Source organism: Aethalodelphis obliquidens, unplaced genomic scaffold (genome assembly GCF_003676395.1).
Source record: "Aethalodelphis obliquidens isolate GAN/ISIS:26980383/991018 unplaced genomic scaffold, ASM367639v1 scaffold18, whole genome shotgun sequence".
Lineage (NCBI taxonomy): Eukaryota > Metazoa > Chordata > Mammalia > Artiodactyla > Delphinidae > Aethalodelphis > Aethalodelphis obliquidens.
Genome location: NW_020837962.1, coordinates 20197084 through 20215961, shown reverse-complemented (window position 1 = coordinate 20215961; position 18878 = coordinate 20197084). Strand labels below are relative to the sequence as shown.

At 39.0% G+C, this 18878-nt stretch overlaps 1 protein-coding gene across 1 annotated transcript in view; it reads left to right on the top strand.

Moving 5' to 3' along the window:
- Positions 1–18531, top strand: part of MACROD2 (mono-ADP ribosylhydrolase 2) — a 1989594-nt gene extending 1971063 nt beyond the window's left edge. Inside the window, exon 18 of the mRNA XM_027118154.1 lies at positions 16487–18531. The gene's annotated coding sequence lies outside the window, so the exon portion shown is untranslated. The remainder of the gene's footprint in view (positions 1–16486) is intronic.
- The last annotated feature ends 347 nt before the right edge of the window (positions 18532–18878 follow it).

Sequence of the window (18878 nt, the reverse complement as noted above, 5' to 3'; positions counted from 1 at the left end):
TGCTTTTCCAGAAGTTACCTGCTGAGTTGTTTAGTATATCTGTTTTTAAGCCTAACACTAAACTTTGCCCTGGAGAATGGGAAAGGAATTTGAGTGTATTTGGGCTGATAGAAGCCCGCCTTATGTCCCGTCCTCTCACACCACTACCTGTGGACCTGCACCTCTACACAAAGGTTTGTTGAGTTGAAGGAGCCTCACGGAATTCCACGGGAACATAAATGGGGCCAGACGATGATTACGAGTTTTTCCAGACCAACGTTCTAAATCACTCAGCCAAGTCTGAAGTATATCTAGAACAATGAGTGGTCTGTAACACTTTTTTGTATCTTGAGGGCTGGAGAGAAGAATTAAAGAAAAGAAGCCAGCCTAGCTATTCTGATTCCTAGCTTAAAATACTAAGCTGTGAAAAAAACACTATGGGATAAACGAATTGTGCATCATCCAGGGCAAGACACAAATACGTTGATACAGTTGCCTCTGTCGACTGAAAAAAAAAGCACAACCTAAAAGTTGAGAATTATGTTTTATTTGGTGGACCTTCTGAGGACTTCAAGCCTAGGATAGCTCGTCAGGACTGCTCTGAAGAGGTAAGGGGGGGAAGCAGGAACTACAGGAGTTTTACAACAAAGACCAGGTAGTTGGAACATGAAAAGATTACTGTTAATTAAGGAAAACCAACTATCTCAAGTTAATGAATTTAGCCCTTTTCTACTTATGGGAAGATGCAAGAATCTGGGCTCTTTGGAATCATTCCTTTGATGTGCAGCTCAGCTATCTGGGGCCAATATCCTGTTCTTTCCCATCCTGAGTCCCCTCGGGGTGCACCATTAGGGGTGGCTGCAGTGGCTGACGACTTACCATGGAGCGACAGAATATGACAGGCAATATTTTTCATTCACAGTGCTTCCCCATGGTCATAAATTGGACCAGCATTTGGAAGCAAAAAAACACAAATTATTATGATTAGTATAACTAGTAGTAATCTGGTTGCAATAAACCATCAAGTCCACAGGAGAGCTAGCTGGAGAAGCCAAATACTAGAAGGATCAGGTAAAGAGAAAAAGATAAATGTTTCATCTTTGTCTACAAAGGTATACTTTATCAACATGTAGGTCATAGCAGAAGAGAAAAGATTTTTTTCTGGGAAAAAAAACTTAGAAGTATATTTCAGCAAGTGATAAAATTATAAATTATATTTATCAGTTAATTAATTCCTGATGAGGTCCTGAGCCAAGATGGTGGAGTAGAAGGACGTGCTCTCACTCCCTCTTGCGAGAACACCAGAATCACAACTAGCTGCTGGACAATCATTGACAGGAAGACACTGGAACTCACTCACCAAAAAAGATACCCCACATCCAAAGACAAAGGAGAAGCCACAGTGAGATGGTGGGAGAGGCGCAATCACAATAAAATCAATCCCGTAACTGCTGGGTGGGTGACTCACAGACTGGAGAACACTTATACCAGAAGTCCACCCACTGGAGTGAAGGTTCTGAGCCCTGTGTCAGGCTTCCCAACCTGGGGGTCCGGCAACAGGAGGAGGAATTCCTAGAGAATCAGACTTTGAAGGCTAGCGGGATTTGATTGCGGGACTTTGACAGGACTGGGGGAAACAGAGGCTCCACTCTTGGAGGGCACACACAAAGTAGTGTGTGCATCAGGACCCAGTGGAAGGAGCAGTGACCCCACAGGAGATTGAACCAGACCTATCTGCTAGTGTTGGAGGGTCTCCTGCAGAGGCAGGGGGTGGCTGTGGCTCACTGTGGGGAAAAGACACTGGCAGCAGAAGTTCTGGGAAGTACTCCTTGGCATGAGCCCTCCCAGAGTCTGTCATTAGCCCCACCAAAGAGCCCAGGTAGGTTCAAGTGTTGCGTTGCCTCAGGCCAAACAACCAACAGGGAGGGAACCCAGCCCCACCCATCAGCAGTCAAGCAAAATAAAGTTTTACTGAGCTCTGCCCACCACCGGTCCCTCCCATCAGGAAACTTGCACAAGCCTCTTAGCCTCATCCACCAGAGGGCAGAGAGCAGAAGCAAGAAGAACTACAATCCTGCAGCCTGTGGAACAAAAACCACATTTACAGAAAGATAGACAAGATGAAAAGGCAGAGGGCTATGTACCAGATGAAGGAACAAGATAGAACCCCAGAAAAACAATGAAATGAAGTGGAGATAGGCAACCTTCCAGTAAAAGAATTCAGAATAATGATAGTGAAGATGATCCAGGACCTCAGAAAAACAATGGAGGCAAAGATGGAGATGCAAGAAATGTTTAACAAAGACCTAGAAGAATTAAAGGACAAACAGAGATGAACAATACAATAACTGAAATGAAAACTACACTACAAGGAATCAGTAGCAGAATAACTGAGGCAGAAGAACGGATAAGTGACCTGGAAGACAGAATGGTGGAATTCACTGCTGTGGAACAGAATAAAGAAGAAAAGAATGAAAAGAAATGAGACAGCCTAAGAGACCTCTGGGACAACATTAAACGCAACAACATTCGCATTATAGGGGTCCCAGAAGGAGAAGAGAGCAAGAAAGGAACCGAGAAAATATTTGCAAAGATTATATTCAAAAACTTCCCTAACAAACATGGGAAAGGAAATAGCCATGAGAGTCCCATACAGGATAAAACCAAGAAGAAACACGCCGAGACACATAGTAATCAAACGGGCAAAAATTAAAGACAAAGAAAAATTATTGAAAGCAGCAAGGGAAAAACGACAAATAACATACAAGGGAACTCCCACAAGGTTAACAGCTGATTTCTCAGCAGAAACTCTACAAGCCAGAAGGGAGTGACACGATATATTTAAAGTGATGAAAGGGTAGAACCTACAAGCAAGATTACTCTACCCAGCAAGGATCTCATTCAGATTCGATGGAGAAAGCAAAAGCTTTACAGACAAGCAAAAGCTAAGAGAACTCAGCACCACCAAACCAGCTCTACAACAAATGCTAAAGGAACTTTTCTGAGTGGGAAACACAAGAGAAGAAAAGGGCCTACAAAAACAAACCCAGAACAATTAAGAAAATGTTAATAGGAACATACATATTGATAATTACCTTATTGATAATTACCTTAAACGTGAATGGATTAAATGCTCCAACCAAAAGACACAGGCTTGCTGAATGGATATAAACACAAGACCCATATATATGCTGCCTACAAGAGACCCACTTCAGACCTAGGGATACATACAGACTGAAAGTGAGGGGATGGAAAAAGATATTCCATGCCAATGGAAATCAAAAGAAAACTGGAGTAGCAATACTCGTATCAGATAAAATAGACTTTAAAATAAAGAATGTTACAAGAGACAAGGAAGGACACTATATAATGATGAGATCAATCCACGAAGAAGATACAACAATTATAAATATATATGCACCCAACATAGGAGCACCTCAATACATAAGGCAACTGCTAACAGCTATAAAGGAGGAAATCAGCAGTGACACAATAAGAATGGGGGACTTTAACACCTCACTTACACCTATGGACAGATCATCCAAAATGAAAATAAATAAGGAAACAGAAGCTTTAAATGACACAATAGACCAGATAGATTCAATTGATATTTATAGGACATTCCATCCAAAAACAGCAGATTACACTTCCTTCTCAAGTGTGCAGGGAACATTCTCCAGGATAGATCACATCTTGGGTCACAAATCAAGCCTCAGTATATTTAAGAAAATTGAAATCATATCAAGCATCTTTTCTGGCCACAACACTATGAGATTAGAAATGAATTACAGGGAAAAAAAAAACGTAAAAAGCACAAACAAATGGAGGCTGAACAATACGTTACTAAATAACCAAGAGATCACTAAAAAAAAGAGGAAATAAAAAAATACAGAGACAAATGACAATGAAAACATGACAATCCAAAACCCATGGGATGCAGCAAAAGCAGTTCTAAGAGGGAAGTTTATAGCTATACAAGCCTACCTCAAGAAACAGGAAAAATCTCAAACAATCTAACCTTACACCTAAAGGAGCTAGAAAAAGAACAAACAAAACCCAAAGTTAGCAGAAGGAAAAAAATCATAAAGATCAGAGCAGAAATAAATGAAATAGAAACAATAGCAAAGATCAATAAAACTAAAATCTGGTTCTTTGAGAAGATAAACAAAATTTATAAACCATTAGCCAGACTCATCAAGAAAAAGTGGGAGAGAAATCAATAAAATTAGAAATGGAAAAGGAGAAGTTACTGCAGAAATACGAAGCATCCTGAGAGACTACTACAAGCAACTCTATGCCAATAAAATGGACAACCTGGAAGAAATGGGCAAATTCTTAGAAAGGTATAAACTTCCAAGACTGAACCAGCAAGAAACAGAAAATATGAACAGACCAATCACAAGTAATGAAATTGAAACTGGGATTAAAAAGGTTCCAAGGAACAAAAGTCCAGCACCAGATGGCTTCACAGGTGAATCCTATCAAACATTTAGAGAAGAGCTAACACCTATCCTTCTTAACTCTTCCAAAAAATTGCAGAGGAAGGAACACTCCCAAACTCATTCTATGAGGCCACCATCACTCTGATACCAAAACCAGACAAAGATACTACAAAAAAAATTACAGACCAATATCACTGATGAATATAGATGCAAAAATCCTCAACAAAATACTAGCAAACAGAATCCAGCAACACATTGAAAGGATCATACAGCATGATCAAGTGGGATTTATCCCAGGGACGCAAGGATTCTTCAACATACACAAATAAATCAATGTGATACACCATATTAACAAGTTGAAGAACAAAAACCATATGATCATCTCAATAGATGCAGAGAAAGCATTTGACAAAATTCAACACCCATTTATGATACAAACTCTCCAGAAAGTGGGCATAGAGGGTACCTACCTCAACATAATAAAGGCCATATAAGACAAACCCACAGCAAACATCATTCTCAATTGTGAAAAACTGAAAGCATTTCCTCTAAGATCAGGGACAAGACAAGGATGTCCACTCTCACCACTATTATTCAGCATAGTTTTGGAAGTCGTAGCCACGGCAAGCAGAGAAGAAAAAGAAATAAAAGGAATACAAATTGGAAAACAAGAAGTAAAACTGTCACTGTTTGCAGATGACATGATTCTATACATAGAGAATCCTAAAGATGCCACAGAAAACTACTGGAGCTAATCAATGAATTTGGTAAAGTTGTAGGATACAAAATTAATGCACAGAAATCTCTTGCATTCCTATACACTAATAATGAAGAATCTGAAAGAGAAATTAAGGAAACACTCCCATTTACCATTGCAACAAAAACAGTAAAATACCTCGGAATAAACCTACCTAGGGAGACAAAAGACCTGTATGCAGAAAACTCTAAGACACTGCTGAAAGAAATTAAAGATGATACCAACAGATGGAGAGATATACCATGTTCTTGGATTGGAAGAATCAATATTGTGAAAATGACTATACTACCCAAAGCAATCTACAGATTCAATGCAATCCCTATCAAATTACCAATGGCATTTTTTACAGAACTAGAACAAAAAATCTTAAAATTTGTATGGAGACACAAAAGACCCCGAATAGCCAAAGCAGTCTGGAGGGAAAATAACAGAGCTGGAGGAATCAGACTCCTTGACTTCAGACTATACTACAAAGCTACAGTAATGAAGACAATATGGTACTGGCACAAAAAACAGAAACATAGATCAATGGAACAACATAGAAAGCCGGAGATAAACCCATGCACCTGTGGTCAACTCATCTATGACAAAGGAGGCAAGGATATACAGTGGAGAAAAGACAATCTCTTCAATAAGTGGTGCTGGGAAAACTGGACAGCTACATGTAAAAGAATGAAATTAGAACACTCCCTAACACCATACACAAAAATAAACTCAAAATGGATTAGAGATCCAAATGTAAGACCAGACACTATAAAATTCTTAGAGGAAAACACAGGAAGAACACTCTTTGACATAAATCACAGCAAGGTCTTTTTTGACCCACCTCCTAGAGTAATGGAAATAAAAACAAAAATAAACAAATGGGACCTAATGAAACTTCCAAGCTTTTGCACAGCAAAGGAAACCATAAACAAGACAAAAAGACAACCCTCAGAATGGGAGAAAATATTTGCAAACGAAACAGCAGACAAAGGATTAATCTCCAAAATATATAAACAGCTCATGCAGCTCAATATTAAAAAAACAACCCAATCCAAAAATGGGCAGAAGACCTAAATAGACATTTCTCCAAAGAAGACATACAGATGGCCAAGAAGCACATGAAAAGCTGCTCAACATCGCTAATTATTAGAGAAATGCAAATCAGAACTACAGTGAGGTATCACTTCACACCAGTTAGAATGGGCATCATCAGAAAATCTACAAACAACAAATGCTGGTGAGGGTGTGGAGGAAAGGGAACACGCTTGCACTGTTGGTGGGAATGTAAATTGATACAGCCACTATGGAGAACAGTATGGAGGTTCCTTAAAAAACTAAAAATAGAATTACCATATGATCCAGCAATCCCACTACTAGGCATATACCCAGAGAAAACTATAATTCAAAAAGACACATGCACCCCAATGTTCATTGCAGCACTATTTACCATAGCCAGGTCATGGAAGCAACCTAAATGCCCATCAACAGATGAATGGTTAAAGAAGATGTGGTACATATATACAATGGAATATTACTCAGCCATAAGAAGGAATGAAATTGGGTCATTTGTTGAGACGTGGATGGACCTAGAGACTGTCATACAGAGTGAAGTAAGTTAGAAAGAGAAAAACAAATATCGTATATTAACGCATATATGTGGAACCTAGAAAAATGGTACAGATGAACCGGTTTGCAGGGCAGAAATTGAGACACAGATGTAGAGAACAAATGTATGGACACCAAAGGGGGAAAGCTGCAGGGGGATGGGGGTGGGGGTGTGACAAATTGTGCAATTGGGATTGACATGTATACACTGATGTGTATGAAATTGATGACTAATAAGAACCTTCTGTATAAAAAAAAAAAAGAAGGAAAACAGCCAAGACAATTTTGAAGAGGAAGAAGATGTGGTAGTGATAAGGTGTGGAGACTTATTTATGCAGTAACAAGACTTTTAAAATAAAACTAGTGTAATGTTGTCATGGGAGTGGGCAAGTACTGTATGTCAGTGTAACAGTTCAGAGTGCTCAAGAAATGACCCACATATAATGAGAACTTGGTGTTATTATAAATTGGCATTATATTGATCAATCAATATATTGTAGTAGATAATTTTGTATGAAAAAAATCAACTTAATTCTATATCTAGGACTCTTCTTGGAGTTTCAGAGTCATACTCAATGTATCCCAAACTGAACTGATTGTAACTTGTCAAACTATTCCTTTTCTATTCTGTGTATCACTAGCAAAGAAATTTGAGAGAAAGATTAATTCCTGATGAGCTGGATGAAGTCTTCAGGTTTTCCATTAGAGTTTTGTAATTTCTTACGCAGTTCAGCAGTATGATCTAAAAGTTATCAGAAACTTATATTTGTTAAAAATCCTTCTTATGGATTTTCTTGCAGTTCATTTTATAAAATTATCAGAGTAAAACAATGATTGTCTATAAACAACAAGACTTAAAATGACATGGTTAAAGATATGATTACAATGCAATTGACAAGAAACTTGGATATTTCTGTGACATATAACAACATTTTTAAGATAATAACTAGAATTATGACTGATAACATTATACCAGGGCATATCAGATTTTTAGGAATTTCATATACGTTTTGGGATATCTATACTAATGACATTTATCCATAAAATATAACCTAAGGTTCATCTCTAATTACTTGACAATGTTTCTCAAGTAATTTAACTTACCATAGGCCCAATCAGTTTGATATTCTTCTCTGAGATTCCTTAGGGGCCCTCTGAAGCATTTTAAAGTTGGCTGGAGGTCAAAAGTTTTAAAACACTTGGTCAAATAGGATCACAGCTTGTTCACTTAACCAAAGTGACAAAAGATTTCAAAAGTAAATACAGGTCACTTAAAGGCACAGGAGCTCACACAATCTGCTACCAAAGCAGCACTTCAAGAAAACTTTGTTTTCTTAACAGAGAGAGAAAGTGAAACTCCAGTCTTGTACCAGCTTACTTTTAACAAGAAAATCCATCCACTACTTAATTAAATTCAGCCAATCCTGACCATGAACAAAACTCTATTCTCAGGGTTCCTCTTCCACCCCTTTCTGTATGCATATTATTTTGCCCCTTAATTTTCCCCACATCTAGAAACTACCAGCTCTAGGACAAAATTACTTTCTTTTCCCTTAACAAAATGCAATTCCATTTTTCATACCTTCTTTTGTTCACAACACACATCTTACTTTCCTACTGAAATGGTTCCTTTATTATTTCTATTAACTTTAATTACATGCTTAGAATCCTCAACTCTTAAAAACCTTAATTTCTAGTGAAAACTAAGAAGTAAGAAATTATGAACTGTCTTCTACATTAGCACTCTATATGGCAAACATAAATACCAATAATAATTTCTAAAAACATGTGCTTTCTTATAAAAATATCCCAGTGTGGCACGAACATTTATTAATACTTCTAAACACCTTTAGTTACTCTCTAAAGGGAAGCCAAGGTTCAGTCATTTTTTCAGTATCTTATTTTATTTGGGAATGACCTAGCTATTCAACAAACTCTCATCATTTAACTTAATTTAGCACAATTCTAAAGTTTCAAGTTACCAGATATTTGGAGAGATTATTTTCAAGTAGACATTCCTAAAACATAATTATTTCTAAAGAGTTCACCCAAAAACTCTTATTTAATCTACTTATAAGAATTTCATCATACCAAGTTAATTTTTTGTTGTTGTTCACAAACTCTGTAACAGAAATAACATGTATTGACCTTCAGTAAGCCTAGGTACAATAAACCAGCAAGCTTAAGCTAGCTTTAATACCACATGTTAATTTAATACTGAATACTTTCTAGATCATGTGAACCTGAAATTCATGCTGGGTAGTTTCTTTCATATTTAGAAATATTTAGTTTGTAAGCACTTACTTTTAAGTCAATTAAATAGAGCTCTTTTATAAGTTTAATTTTGATGTTTTCCAGAGGTAGACACATCTCATATGTATAACATGTACACAGACGTATAACCAGACAAAACTGGAGATGTCATAGCCTCACTTTAAAAACTTAGTTATGAATTAAAGAATACAATATAAGCTTACAACTGGAATAAATTAAAGTTGCTTGTTCAGATGATTAAGGCTTTACTATTTATGGAAAAGGCTTTCAGATTTGTATTTATTCTTGATAAACCCTTAAGGAGGCTAGGAATTCGATTTTGGCTGAGAGAGCCTTCCCAGCAGTTTTGAAACTGAGCAGGACTCGTGGGGCCCTCCTGGGTACAAATCCTTTCCATGTCCCCCATTTCTTGTTTGTAGGAAATAAGCTTCATTCAGCCTCCCTTGACCCTTCCCTTTGTTATAAAGGGCAGATTCAAACAGCTGCTCATGGGGGAAGTGAGGCAATGCAGAAACAAAGGAGGAGCAGTCAAGAAACAATAGTGCAGAGATTAAAGCAGGATCCTGGTTCCTCCTTCAAGGGATATACATAACAATACCTTTGAGTTTCTTCTGCAGGAACTAAGGCCCCCACCCAGGTGGAAGATGGTAATTTCAGGCTGAGCACAAGATTCCTGGAGCACCGCCCTGTTACCTCACCACCAACCAATTGGAAGAAAGTCACACACCCTGTAGCCCTCACCCCGCATTTTGCCTATTAAAAACTTCTCCCCAAAAACCATTGGGGAGTTCAGAGTTTTGGGGCATGAGCCACCCATTTTCCTTGCTTGGCCCTGCAATAAACCTCTCTGCTCCAAACTCTGACGTTTTTGTTTGTTTGGCCTCACTGTGTGCCAGGTTCACAAACTTGCATTCAGTAACAGTTGGAGTTTAAAAGGGCCACTTTTGCCCTTTTTTTGCTTTTGGTTTCCGGTTCTAGTTGGTTGAGCTGATTAGGTTCAGTCTCAGGTCATTGTGGGCTGTATTTACATTTCTGATTTGTAGAGATTTAATGCAAGGCAAAGACAGTTGCTTTTAATTCCCCAAAGAACTGGTCACCTAAATGATATTAAAAAGTTGATTTGCCCAGCTATATTTTATTTAATTTGCTTTTCAGTGAGAATATTGCCAATTGAACTGAAATTTAAGAGTTCTATGTTCTAGGACTTTAGGGTTTAATTTATCATGCCTTTAAAAACTTGCATAAGACCTTCAACAAGGCCCTCTTTCTGAGTGCGCAAGTTAAAACCCAGAGCAAAATCACTAATTTTATTATTATTAGCCCTTGAATATTAGTTCTCAGTTTTTACTTTATAAAGTTCAGGTAGCCTTATTGGTTTCCGTTAGTATGTTTAATTAATATTTCCTGAGAGGCAGATCTATATGCCCTGTCTTATAATACCAAGCAGGGGAAGCATTCCCCAGTGAAACATGTCTATCCCACAATATAATTAAGCAAAGGTTCACAAGCTGATTTTTCTTTTTTTTTTTTAAACTAACCATTAGATATATTTTCCACCCTTTAATTTCCTTCTTTTTTAATAAGTACCAATAAAACCGCTGTTTATAATGAGAGCATTCTAAAAATTTACCAATTCAGAAGTCCAATTTAAAGGAACCATCATCTGGCCATTAATGAGCTATATCTTAATAGTGACTCAAACCCATAAGATACAAGAGGCTTCCCCAGAAGAGATGCAAAAGATGCCACCTAAACAAGATCCAGAAAGTTTACTCTTCAAAGTAGTTTAAGAAAGTAAAGGCCTTCGTTGTACAAGCTAACGCACCAAAGGTATAGATGGCAAAAAGCCCGAGAGTTCGCACAGCCAGAAAAAAAAAGACGGCTCAGGACCCCAGTCTATCCAATTGGATGACAAATGTATACCATATGTGTACCTTTTGGTTGTTAGAGACCACACACACACACACACACACACACACACAAATGCCTAAAGAAGAACAGGTAGAACATTTACATTTCAAAGACAGAGGAACAGAAATGCAAGTTACCCCTAGAAGGGCTTTTGTTTCTTTAAGGTCAGAATTCTGAAAAGATGTGTTTTTTTTTTAATCAAGCAGGCTTAACTGAATATGCAATAAAAGAGCCCCATTCTTAGTCATTATCAGAGCACGATATTCCCAGGTAAATCAGTCAGTTTTGTGGGTATATAAACCTGGCTAGGGTATTAGTTGGAGGCTCATAATCTGTTGTTCCTTTTGCTTTTTGTTTTGAAAGTTTTATTCCCCATTCAGAGGTTGGTTTGTCAAAATAAAATCACTAGTGATGATCGTGTGGTGGGCAATGTGCCGCTTGTGAGCTTAACTCCTCTAGGTTTTGCCCCAGAGCTGTTTCAGCTTCTCTTACATGTCTTAGGTTTTCCCTCTAGTGGTATAAGACCACCACAGTGCTCAGATCGTGGAATGGCCAGTTCTTATTCGTGTCCCCAGCAGAGCAAGCCTTAGCTAAGATGAGTGGGTTTCCCAATGCGCATGGCTACACAGCATGAGGTCATTATCTTTTGTATCCTGTATCCTGTTCTTTCTCATCCTGAGCCTCCTCAGGGCTCACCATCAGGGTGGCAGTGTAGGCAGGCACCATTTTTCATTCACACCTCCCTTCATCTTCCCTGCATCTTCTCAGTAGGCCTCTGCACTCTCCCAGAAGGCCATGTTGCACCAGCATCATGGCAGACACATTGCTCAAGCTCCAGCATTGTGGCTGACTGAAGTTTGAGAACATGTGAAAGCAGGCAGCTGTCTTCCTATCACGGTTTTAAACATCATTTAAAACTAAATATAATAGCATTTGTGCAATACATGTATAGCATAGGACGGCTAAAAAATATAAACTTATACAAACATGGTCTTATAAAACATTTTTTAACCTTGTTTATGTATTTAAGATTATCCTGTTAAGCTGCAGAAATGACACAGTAGAGAAGTTTACATTAAGAAGTAATGAAGTGAGATTAAACCTGAACAATTTAAATGCAAGTTCTTCAGTATTGCCTTACCTTTTGCCCTTTTGCTGCCAACAAACTATAGACTTACCTAGATTTTTTTCTTACAGACACTATTATTTTTCTGTGTGATCAATATCTAGATGCAGCACCAAAATAAATGTTTTCCTTGGTCAATGTCAAAATATTTTCCTTGACTATAAACATGAATCTATCTACATACCTTTACCCAAATGAATAAGTTGTCAAAACTTAAAGTTCAAAATTAGTTTAACTTTATTGCAAAACCATGTATCATGGCTCCTCCCTTACCTCTTTGCTGCAGTCCCTCACCTCCAGGAAGGAGAAGTGACTTGCACAGGGTCACTTAGCTGATCAATGGAAGTTCGAATACTTCCAGGACAAAATTCTTTGATGATACCGTACTGCTCCCTAAACAACAGTGCATTTCTGAACACAGTTGTCATAACGAACAGTATGACCTAAGGAATGTCATCAGTTCCCATAGAAATATTTCCACAGCTGGGTTTGTAGACATTATTGGTAGTTCAACAGGAAGAAAGAACCTTTCGATCTGTGCATCATACCTCCAGGGAAATTAAAGAAATACCATGAACTGGAAATAGAATTAGAGTTCAAAGACATAATACAAGAATGTTTAGTATTGTGTAATTTATAATTGTAAAAAAATCAGGGCTATCATAAATGACAACGGGAGAACAGTTCAATGAATCAGTAGAACACTGAGCAAATTGAAAAATAACTTAACAAGTATTTGAGGGCATGTAAAGATGGTTATAGAATCTGAACGTTTGATTCTAGAGGAACATGGCTGGCCAAGCGTGGCTTCCAGGTTGGGCTTTAGGAGGCCTTGTAACTTCCATTTTTGTACTCTTGGAATCCATCCACCCTGTAAGGAGTTCAAGCTGTGCTATAGAATGAGGAAGGCCACATGGAGAGAGATTCTGGGAAGTGAGAGGGCATTTTGGATGTTCCGGCCCCAGTGGATGACACCTGGAGCAGATGAACTGCCAGGCTGAGCCTAAGCCAGATTACAGAATCATTAGAAACAATAAATCATGAGTTTTGGGGCCACTGTGTTTTGGAGTGGCTTGTTTTGTAGCAATAGGTGACTGAAAAGGTGGGGGGAAAAATGCAGAACCCCTCTCAATACAAATGCTTAGAAATGAGAGATAAACTATAACAAAAATATTTTAAAATATATAGCTCAGCTGACATGAAAGCTAAGGTGTCAGAAGTGAAGAGGAATTTGAACACCAAAGCAATAATCTAGTGAGCTGAAGATCCAGCAGCCCCAAGGGCTACAGTTTGGTTGCTGGTGCAGAGATAGGCTCTAAGGCTAGAGACTTGGGTTTTAATGCCCACCTGGGACCTTGGGTCACTCAAGGTAAGGAGCTGAAATTGATAGCTCTACATAAGTCAGTCATAACCCAGCTCAAGAAATTAACAAGGAGACTTGAGCCTGCCCAGGGTGCTGCATGGGGAAAGAAAAAGACTCCCATACTAAGTGGAAAACATATATGCACCATGCGTTTGAAACACAAATTTATGCCATCCAAAGTCATATGTTAATATACAAACTGAAAAATTAATCTAATATTAGATTATAGACCAGTGTTATCCCTGGGAGAGTTAGCAAATGGAAATGTAAAACTATCCCTTGGAATTCCTACAGAAGAATTAAATTTCTGAAGGTGAGTTTACAATTTTAAGACTTACAAAACACAAAAGGAAATGATCCATCGTGAGTGAGAGTTAGCGGATAAGATTACAGGATGATTAGCATGATGAGAACTTGAGAGTAGAATGTTTTGAAGATTTTATAAAATATATACATTTAAATGACAGCAAAAGATAAAAAGTAGATATAAAACTGTAAGAAAAAAGCAAACTATGAAAAATTAACAATTTGGAGGAAGCAAGTAAATATATAGTAATACAAATGACACATGAGGAGACATAAGGGATAGAAGGAGAATAACCAAGACAATTTTGTATTCAACAAGAGCTCTAAAAGGAGCTGGTTGATAGTATTTGAAAGATACTGGCAAGGATTTATCAGAATTGATGAAAGTAATAGGGGCTTCTCTGGTGGCACAGTGGTTGAGAGTCTGCCTGCCAGTGTAGAGGACGTGGGTTTGAGCCCTGGTGTGGGAGGATCCCACATGCCACGGAGCAACTGGGTCCGTGAGCCACAAGTACTGAGCCTGCGCTCCACAACAGGAGAGGCCGTGACAGTAAGAGGCCCACTCACCACGATGAAGAGTGGCCCCCGCTCGCCGCAACTAGAGAAGGCCCTAGCGCAGAAACGGAGACACAGCGCAGCCAGGAATGAATAAATAAATAAATAAAATAAAGGAGTTCCTTTAAAAAGAATTGATGAAAGTAATAAATTTTAAGTTAAAAGAAGAATAATAAGTTACAAGGAGGACATATTTAAAATAAATTCACACTTATGCACTACAGAACACCAATGAGAAAAAAATTAAAACAATTAGAGGGAAAGAGTTAACCATAAATAAATAGGTATTGCACAGACAACAAGCTTCCCAAGATCAAGAATTTAGGTCAGAAGATAATGGAATAATTCTGAGTCTTCAAAACATGGATTAAAATAATTGTCAACATAGAGTTCTTCACTAGTTTCACTATCATTTAAGAAAATGAGGGGCTTTCCTGGTGGCGCAGTGCTTGAGAATCTGCCTGCCAATGCAGGGGACACAGGTTCGAGCCCTGGTCTGGGAAGATCCCACATGCCGCGGAGCAACTAGGCCCGTGAGCCACAACTACTGAGCCTGCACGTCTCGAGCCTGTGCTCCACAACAAGAGAGGCTGCAACAGTGAGAGGCCCGTGCACCACGATGAAGAGTGGCCCCCGCTCGCCTCAACTAGAGAAAGCCCTCACACAGAAACAAAGACCCAACACAGCCAAAACAATTTAATTAATTAAAAAAGAAAATGATATCCCATTTTCAGGAAAAAAACTTGCTACTCACATACGTTTTCTCTAAAAGCTACTAAAGGAGGCACAACAGTAAGAAGAAAATTGAGCCCAGAGGAAGAGTAGTGTGCAGGAAACAACTGCAAGCCAAGAAAAATGGTAAACACAAAGGAACATCAAAATATATATTGATTATAAATTTATAACAATAATAATTGACGAATGGTTAAAAACAGAGTAAGACAAATTACTATTTTCGTACATTTTACAATACACAAGATGACACTACATACTTCCCACTGTGTCTGTATTTGGAAATACATATGTGTGTAAAAGTGTAAAAACATGCATGTTGTTGATTCACACTAATATCAGGATTCAGTAGTCTCTGGGAAGGAAGAGAAATAGTTTTAATTTATCTGTAAATACTTTAATTACCCACAATGTTTTATTTTTTTAAAGTCAAATAAAGATCACAAGGAAATTTGAAAAATACTAACACATTAAATCTGGATAGTGAACATATTCTAGATATGTCTTATGGTTGTCTGTAATGTTCTTCCTGTTTACAATTTTAATTGTTAAAATTAAAATGTATGATTGTGTATATACATATGAAAGATATGGAAAAATAATATAAGGAAATGCTTCATAATATTAACTACAGAAGTTATTGTCAATAGAGGCATTATGCAGGATCCTTGCTTGTCTACTTCGGGGTATTTTAAATATTATCTACAATGAGCATGATATTGCTTTTCTATACACACACACCCCTCAAAGGATTTTTTTTTAAGATTCATAGGACACTAGAATAGAAAGTTAGCTCAGAGATCATCTCTCCAATTCTTCCTTGAAGAGATGTAATTTATGGTGATAGACATCAGATCAGTTGTACGGTTAATAATTGAAAAGGGACCTTTCTGGGCCAATGGGAATGATGTGGGTTAAATGCATTTTTCAAAACAGTTTGAAGTATACTTAAGATCTATGCATTTCCCTATAGGTTCTTCTAAGGCAGGGTATCTTCTTAGAGTTCTTTCACAAGTGGAGAACACGGCACATGCCTACTTAATAAGATCTCAAAGTGGTGGGATGACAATCAATGACTTTTGCAAATCAGCGTCATGTAAATTCTTATTGTTTCTATGATGAGCCCTGGAAACTGGAGCACATGAAAGGGCTGAGAAGGGAGGACACATTGGTTCAAGATTAGGTTTCTCAAAGAATACCTTGAAGAGTTGAGTTAATCACCCCCATCAGCCAAGCAAGTTGTCAATGTCGCGTACATTTATTAGCAGTGATTTATCCCGTGCCTGCAATTACAGCTCAGATATCCAAAGCTCTTGGATAGTCAAAGAAGATCTTTCTAGGCACATTTGAGGGGTGAGAAGCATTTAAATGGCTGTATGAAAAAGATATTCCTTGCTCAACCTATGAAGATATCTTTAATCTAACAAATGGTTTCTCCTTATCTTCGGCAGGGGCACAAGATGAAGCAAAGGAACAAAGAAATGGAAGTAAATGACAGTCCTCAGCATTGCAGGCCTCCCGGGCCCCGGGGGGTGGGGGGGTGGGGTGGTGGTGGTGGAAAAAGACACCTGCGTGCCCTGTGGGGGAGGGGGGGGAGGCGAGTCCCACGGAAGGATGGGGAATCCTTTGCTCTAATTTCTCCAGCCGCCTTTTGTTCTGTTCACTGGCAGAAAGAGAAAGAAAAAAAGGAAAAAAAAAAAAGTTTTATTTGGTGGGGGGACCCACGTGAATGCATCTTTCAGGCACTATTCCTGTCATTTCTGTCTTTTCTCTCACGACTCTGCCCCAGGGTCCCAGTGGCACGTGTGACATACATGTGTATCCTGGCTCCTGTCTGCTTTCTCAGTTATTTCACAAAGCTGGTTGGTACAGTGGTTTCTTCCAAGAAAGAGAAGGAAGGTGACTGTTTGATAAGCTGCAGGCTGCATTTCAGGAACCATCAAACCCTGTATTAGAATCCATGGATGAAGGAGGCAGGATAGAAAATGGGCAAAACCATCAGAGATCACTTGGAAAAAGGTCAGGACGATGAGTTAAAAATGGTGTTTTATTCCGGGATTCCCAAGGTACGGTGTTGTTCCCTGTGGTTGTCAGGAGGATTGTGGAAGTAGAGTTTAATCCGGAGCAGAGCGTGGCGGCATCACAAGGAAGGTGGGCCCTGGCTGCTGTCGGGTCTTCTTGGTAGCAGGACGGCAGGTGAGTTCTTCTCTGACACCGACTTTCAGCAGAGCTCACCTGGTTCAGGAGGTCCTTACTGGGTGCTTCACATGGAGACCCCCTGGGAGATATGTGTAACTCCTTGTGACACAGTTGTATGGGGTGGTACTTCTCTAGGCATTTTAGTTAAGAGACAGGGGGCTGCTGCATTTAGGATCCAAGCATCCGCCTATGAATATGAAAAGTTCCACTTGAAATCTCTCTTTATAGATATGCTTCTCATAAAAGAACATCTTGTCTTCACCCAGGGACTGATGACCCACAGAGCAGATTCTCATTTGAAGTTAGAGGCGATTAGAGGTCTTGCTTGTAGTTCTGGCTTCCTGGTTTGCTTGTACATGCTGTGTTTTTGTTCATGCTGAGTCCAAGACTAATTCGATGGCTAGTCTCCTCTCCCAGCGCACACTGAAGGAGAGTAGCAGTACTAATAAGCCAAGATGTCACTGATACAGTGGGCATGAGGGGTGAAGGGCCCAGGAGGAAGTTAGAAGTCGTCACAAATGTCTATCCTAGGGCCAACGTGGACAGAAGCCTCAGGACGCAAGACACCTGCTTCCCACAGCCTCCCCGGCTCTAAGACCAATCTGTTTGTTTCTGTGGCAACTCGCACTATTTCTTCCATATCTTCTTAAATCCACCTTCCTTATAAAGGCTTTAGAACTATAAGTAAGTTAGCTGCATATTTTTTCTTTGTAGAGGGAGAAAAGCAATGGCGAGCGTTTCTACAATAAAAGGGTGTTCTGCTTTCTAAATATTCCATGGAGTTCTTCAGTTTTGCTCTTTCCTCTAAAGAAAATTCACCTTATCTTCCTATGAATTTTGTTTTGGCCTTTCTGAATTTGTTGCCTCCCTGGATGGCTTATTTGGTCTATTGGAATAAGTTGCCTCTCTGGATGGCTTATTTGGTCTATTGGAATAATTAACAAGTTGTATTTCTACCTGTGTAATATGTTTTAACACCCTCAGTTTTTTAAGCTGCTCATCAACCTAGCAGCAACAATATTTAAGTGACCTCATGATTTCAGAACATGCTAATTTCCCCTTCTGCCATTATTCCACGGTTTGATGCAGAAACTGTTATGTCCTCTACTGCCATTAGACATCACTTTGTAGAAAAACAAGGAAAAGCCTCGTTTTCAATAATCCAGGAAATGATGCCATGGGAATACTGACAGTTTCTAGATTTCATGTTATCTTTTTTTTTTTTTTTTTTTTTTTGCGGTACGCGGGCCTCTCACTGTCGTGGCCTCTCCCGTTGCGGAGCACAGGCTCCGGATGCGCAGGCTCAGCGGCCATAGCTCACGGGCCTGGCCACTCTGCGGCATGTGGGATCCTCCCGGACCGGGGCACGAACCCACGTCCCCTGCATCGGCAGGCGGACTCTCAACCACTGTGCCACCAGGGAAGCCCTCATGTCATCGTTATAACTTAACTGAAAGTCGCCATCATTCTTGTGAAGTACTTGACAAGCACAATCTTCTGGGAGCACATTTTCCTATGACTCCTAAGCATTAGTGCTACTCGTGCTCAATAATGATTGAAAAGTACAGGAGGAGGCAGGACGGATGGAGATTTTCTTTAATGGACAAAGATGAAAGAGACCAAATGTCTCTGGTAGGAACAGTA